This window comes from Apium graveolens, chromosome 3 (genome assembly GCF_009905375.1).
Source record: "Apium graveolens cultivar Ventura chromosome 3, ASM990537v1, whole genome shotgun sequence".
NCBI classification, from domain to species: Eukaryota; Viridiplantae; Streptophyta; class Magnoliopsida; order Apiales; family Apiaceae; genus Apium; species Apium graveolens.
In genome coordinates, this window is record NC_133649.1 from 181,626,805 (window position 1) to 181,633,626 (window position 6,822).

Below are 6,822 nucleotides of genomic sequence, written 5' to 3' on the forward strand. Positions count from 1 at the left end.
TGTTTGGCTCTATGACCTGGGATTGAAGCTGTGGTTCTACAACTTCATGGTCATCCCTATCAACCACTGGGGGTCTTTCAACAGAAGTAGGAAGAGAGTGAGAGTGAGGAATTACTACCTGTAATGGAAGAGTCTGGGTGGCTTGAACCACTGGAGGTTGAGGTTGCTGTTCATGGCCGGGAAGATTGAAAATAGGTAAGGGAATATAATTGGCCATGAAAGCAGATACAAGTACTGGAACTTGCATAAATTTGAAGGTTGTGTCTTGGCGAGTGTAAATCTTTTTGCTAACTGGAGGGGGTTCGGTTACCGCAGAGTTAGCAAAAAGGGCTTTGTGTTCAGGGGTGAGTAGATGATCTGCTATAAGCATGAGAAAACGAGCATAGTAACATGATACCCTACGATTTGTAGAATGATCACGTAAAGCAGAAGTTAGACGTCTCAAGAGAATGGGAAAAAGTAGTTTGCCAAAATTGATCCTTTGATTGAAAACAACCGCAAGACCAATATACTGCAGAGTGGAAGTGATGTAATAACCCCAATTTTTGAGAAATTTTGAAACCCTTATGAATAGTGTTTTTGCTGAACGAGAAAACTTTTCATGCCACGCTATGTAGGGGTTCTGTTATTGATCTTATGGGATATTATTAGTACTCTATGTGGTATATAAGTGTATGTAAAGATCGTCAGAATCCAATTCCGAACACTTTGATTTTTCCCGGAAATCCACAAGATACGGAGAGAATTGAGTATAAGGTAACAGGATAAAAAGGATTGAAATTAAAGGATTATAGGAGAGGATCATAAAAGGAATATAATATATTGAGAAAGGTTAAGGGAACCTAAGTAATAAGATCCCGGGTATGATCCCTCAAACGATAAACGAGAACGAAAGATAAGCGAACCGTAAAACAAATAAGTGACCAAGAGACAAGCTTGTACAAGAAGCCAGGGATTGTGACATCATCAAACCACAAGGTGTGGACAAGTGGGAGCATAATGACATGTGCAAGGTGACACAAGCATGACATAGAAGGGAAGGAAGTGTGGTTGAATTATAACCACACAAAATCAAGGTTAATTAAGTCATTAACCAAAAACAACACAAAAATCAACCAACCAAGCAAATCATTTCATTTTCATCAAACAAAACACAAAAATATCTTTCTTCCCAAGCTAGCTCTCGGCCCATTTCTTAAAATTTGAAGATCCAAGCTCCACCACTTACTATTTAGCAAGGTAATTATCTAAGCTTCCCTATGGATAGTTACATACTTCCTATAAGTTTAAGCTTCTAATTCTAAGCCAATCTTTTTCTATAAATCAAGGAAGAAGATGGTGAATAGTAACCTTCAAGAAATAACTTTAGTTTTCTTGAATTTTTATGAAAGATTAAGGTTATACAAGCAAGGATCAAGGTTCTTTAGGCATTCAAAGCTCTTATGTTGTGTTAAAAAGCTTCAAGGAAGGTATAATCTCTTAACCAAGCTTTGTTATTGAATGTTAAGAGCATAATATGAGTATTTTAGTTCATGAGAGGCTTGATGGTTGTGTATGTAGAGATTAGTGAGTTTTGGGATGTTGTTGGATTGGTAAATGTTGCTGTTTTGATTAAAAGAACTTAAGTATGGTTAAAGTTAAGCTTAGGCATAAGTATGAATGTTAAACTTGAATTGGTTGGGGCTGTTATGATGTGTTTTGGATGGATGTTGGTTGTATGATTGAATTGAGGTTGAATTGTGATGGTTTTTGAATGGTTTAAATTTGGGAAATCACGTAAACATAGCCGTCGTAACGTCCGATTTTCTTTAGACTGTTTTTGTGCATAACATTAGGACCCGAGAACCCCCTGCTAGATTATGACCATTGCCATGTCTAGATAGCTCATGTTACGAGCTTCGTTTTGATATATAGTTCGTTCGATTCCGATGCACGGTTTAGGAGAAACGACCGTTTTAAGTAACGGCGTTTCGTGAACGAAACTTTTCCCCTCGCCTTACTTTGAAACATAGGTTAAAGACCATAAAGGGTTAATTAATGTATGAAACATTTATGGTAAGTGTGTTAGGCAGTTGGGAAGACACTCGCGAAGGAATCGCCTTAAAACTCGTAAAGGTTAAATTATTAAAAATGGTGGAGCCGAGGGTACCCGAGTGACTTAAGCGAATCAGTAAGCGCAAAACGAGCGTTAGAGTCTAAGTTAGTTAAAGTAGAGATTTACAAGTGACTTTGGTTTAATTCCAACTTACTTGTTGCTTATAGGTTACCAGACTCGTCCCGAGCCATTTGTAACCCCCAGTCGCTCAGGCAAGTTTTCTACCCGTTATACTGTTGCTGTGATGTAAATATATGTATATGCATTATCTTGTGATATTGCATGATTGTTATTAGCAAATTTTGCGATATATTGGAGCATGCTAATATGGTATATATGCATGTCTGTTTCGTAATCTGGTTATCTATCTGTTGATTTCAATGCTTATAGTTGCATAATACCTATGCTAGAAATAAGCAAGTAGTTGCGGATACCCTTAGTATAGGGGATAAAAGGTGAACATATTTCTAAACCGGGAGTCGATGTTCCCGAGTATATTATATATATATATATCTATTTATATATATATATGGATATAGTTTTTAAAACTATGGATCGAATAAGGTTTATTCGATACCTTTATTCTATTATTTGAATATTATTTGAATATTCATTCGAGGGCTTATGACTCAGTTTATTTTATTATTTGAATATTATTTGAATATTCATTCGAGGGCTTATGACTCAGTTTATTTTATTATTTGAATATTATTTGAATATTCATTCGAGGGCTTATGACTCAGTTTATTTTATTATTTGAATATTATTTGAATATTCATTCGAGGGCTTATGACTCAGTTTATATTATTATTGAATATTACTTGGATATTCATTTGAGGATGTATGACTCCTTTATTTTATTTAATGAATATTATTTATAATATTCATTCGAGGTATTATGACTCCGCTTATTACTGAAATATATTCTTTATTTCATTAGAGAATAAAGTGTTAATAATCAAACTTATTTTCGATTATTCAAATAAAGATAATACTTTCATATAAGTATATCTTTGGTTATTTAATACTCGTTTCAAATATAAGTTTTAAAACTTCTACTTCAATTATTTTTATAAAAGATTATTCTTTATGGGAATATTATTTAAATAATAATATTCAGTCATTTTCTAAATATTCCGGGGACTGATTTACTTCATTAAATCAGCTTTACTCCAAACACTCTTTAAAGTGTTTTCGAGTCTTCAAAATGATTTTTTAAAAGTTAGAGCGGATCCCAAAACTCATTTTTATATTTAAGATCTTTCTTTTAAAGGGGATTTAAATACTCGTTCAAAACCTGGGGAATCCGGCTCTGTGGTGTATTTTATATTCGCAACAAGGTTGCAGTTTTGGTAAATGAATTGATTACTTACCCAACATTCGGGAAGTAAGTCCATCTATTGAGTCGGCATAAGCAACATGGGCTCAGTGGGCGTCCATGATAGTGTAAGTGGCTCAGTGGGAGTCCATCAAATGCATAAGTGGCTGAGTGGCAGTCCAGCATAAGGTCCTAATTATGACCAGGGTGATGACCAGTGGGGAATTCGTCCATCTACTAGTAGAAAAGGTTACTTATGGGTATCTTTGCCTGATCAGCAAGATATCTGGTTTATGCCAAAGGTTTTCTTTTCCTTCCAAATTCATTGGATATTGCAACTCTGTTCATACTTTATATAACAGAGGTTCCAAGAAATGTTTTAGAGATATATATATGTGGATATATATATATCGGGACTAAATAAAGTATCTCATAACTTTTTCATTCAATAATATTTCAAAGATTGAATCTATTCAAGTCTTATCTTGTGGTCTCATCAGTGGGATGAACTTTTGAAACTGATTATAACTTGAACGGTGGTAGTTCAAGTAGTATTGGGAAAGATATAAGTATATTGGGGTATTTGGTAACCTCATCTTTTAAACTTATATCTAATTAATAATTGTCTTATGAATGACAAAGATTTTCAGAAAAACGTTGAGACAAGGTTAGATATATGAGATCACCTTGCAACGATATTTTTTTATACAGTTATACACTGGGACTTTGTGTATATTATGCATGGAAGAGGACTTCCAATATTTTGAAAAGTATATATGTATATATACTGAATATTTTGCGACTTCATCGCATTAAGATATCAAACTTGGTTCATTTCTTTTGACCAAGACTTTCATGAGTATTATGAGTAGGCTCATATATTGTAAATCATTATACATATTATTTTGGTGGGCTTGCTGCTCACCCTTGCTTTATTTCTTCATCACACAACAACAGTTAGGAAAGATGGCCAGACTCCAGCAGACCCAGCGCAAGCGCGTGGGAAGCGTTCCGCGTCTTCCCGTTGATGTTGTAGCTGCTATAGCTGCAGAGGTAGATCTATTGTAGATCAGACCATCTACTTTTGAGAATCAATTATGTATAATTATAACTTGTGGCAGATAATGGCAATTAACTGTAAATTTATCAAGTAATCATTTTGGGTTGTAATAACTTTTAAATTGTGGATTCAAAGACTTGTACTTATTTAAATTTCATCTCTGAGACTATAACGGGTTGTGGTGTGTGTTAGTGTGGGGTCACAGCATAAGGTTAGTATTATTAATTAAGTGAAGTGATATTGTGGAAAGAAAGACCGTGACGACCCAGATCCTCGACCCCGGATCTGGGGGTGTTACAGAAATGGTATCAGAGCTAAGCGTTATAAACCTCAGAGATGATGTGACGTTAAGATAATAAGTTCACTAAGATAATAAGAATTCTTGCCAAGTTCATAGTCGGGCTACCTAACGTAGTACTGACAGTTAAAACCCTTATGGGAACCCTTATAAATATCGTGATAGAAGCGTAGTTCGTTATCGTAGACGGTAGCGGGCTTCCGAACCCTGAGGTTGAGGAGCAACAATGCGATGATGTTTATTACTTATTAGAGATCAGATTATGGATCCGATAGAGCGTCCTAAAGCGGGATCGGATGATGTTCATATTGAGGATATAGCGGTTGAGGATGTTGTCCTAGAAGGGATAGTGCTGAGGAGGATCCCATGGAGGATCCTGACAAGAATGAATAAAGGACCACTGAGGAATTGATGACCATGGTTAGGTCGACTACCAGAGGTAGGATTGGTCGGTCACTACCAGAGGTTCGTTCAAGTTTGTAAAGATAGTCGCCCCTTTAACGTGGCTTACTCATAAGACTGAGAAGTTCGAATAGACAGAGAAATGCGAGAACAGCTTTTAAGAACTGAAGCAAAGGTTGGTGACGGCCCCTATGTTGGCGTTGCCGGATGGAAAAAGGAGATTTTGTGATTTGTAAGTGACGCTTCGTATAAGGAATTAGGGTGCTTTTATACAGCACAACAAGGTACTCGCGTACACGTCAAGACAATCGAGGTAATATGAAATTCGATATCCCCACCCATGAGCTTGGGCTCGTGGCAATAGTTTTGCCCTAAATATTGGAGGCACTACTGGTATGAATAGAAGTGCGAGATTTACATAAACCATAAGTGCTCTAGTACATTTTCACGTAGAAAGAGCTCAACATATGCCAGAGGAGGCAGTTAGAGCTAATCAAGAATAATGATTGGGAGATTCTTTATCATGCGGGGAAAGCCAATATGGTGGCTGATGCCCTTAGTAAAAAGGAGAGACTCAAGATGATGATGTCTTTTGGAGAGTTTATAAGAGATTTTGAGAAAATGGAAATAGTAGTGAAGGTAACCGGAGCCGGTACCGAAAAGCTGTTTGAGATTGCAATACAGCCCGAATTATTGGAAAAGATCATATTGTGCCAGAAAAAGTTATGAATGAAGGCAGGGAGCCAACAATTAGATAAAAGATTAATATCGAGAAAGATGATAAGGGAATAATGAGGTATTCCTATAGAATTTGGGTTCCGAAAGTTCAAGAGCGTAAGGATGAGAACTTAGATGAGAGCCATAGTTTGAGGAATAAGATTTAGAGTAAACCCTGAACGTGATAGTCAGGGAGGTCACCATCAAGATAGAAGGAACCCATGACATAATGGAGTGGAAAATAAGGATTTTAAATTAAAAGATGACCCCCATTTATGGGGAGTAGGATGAAACATTTCATACTAAGGAAACAGAAAGTCGAGTAAGGAAAGGAGACCCGAGACGGTACTCCTATACGGAAATTCATGGACCTGTCTAAACAGAACTTATATTTTATTCCCAACCACCACCTTGAGGAAACAATGTGGTGTGAAATTCTTTCAGGACCTCTAAGTCGCTAAGCTCTCAGAGTTCCAAGGAACAAGGTGACCCAGTAAAGGCAAGAGCCTGGCTAAAGGAAATATATGAATCATTTGAGATTCTAAATGATTGACGAATCACAAAAGACTGTTTTTGTCACTTACCCTCCTAAGAGAGAGACCACCCGCTGGTGAAAGACCAAGAAAGGCACGGAGCCAGAGGTTAGAATAAACTGATTTAAGTTCAGTCAATTGTTTTCGGGAAAGTAATTCCCAAAGATAAGGAGATAGTGTAAAAGCTTTGGAGCTAGAACAAAAGTGGATGAGTATGATGAATTATGAATCTAAGTTGTAAAAGTTATCAAGATTCGTTCTGAGGACACGAATCCAAAATGACGGGATGTTTGAAATCAATGCTTATATTGTGATTGGTTTGTGAAATAATGATAAGAGAAAGGAAAAAAAAAGGGAAACTGAAGTGTAAAGGAATATAAAGGCAATAGAGTTTGAGGA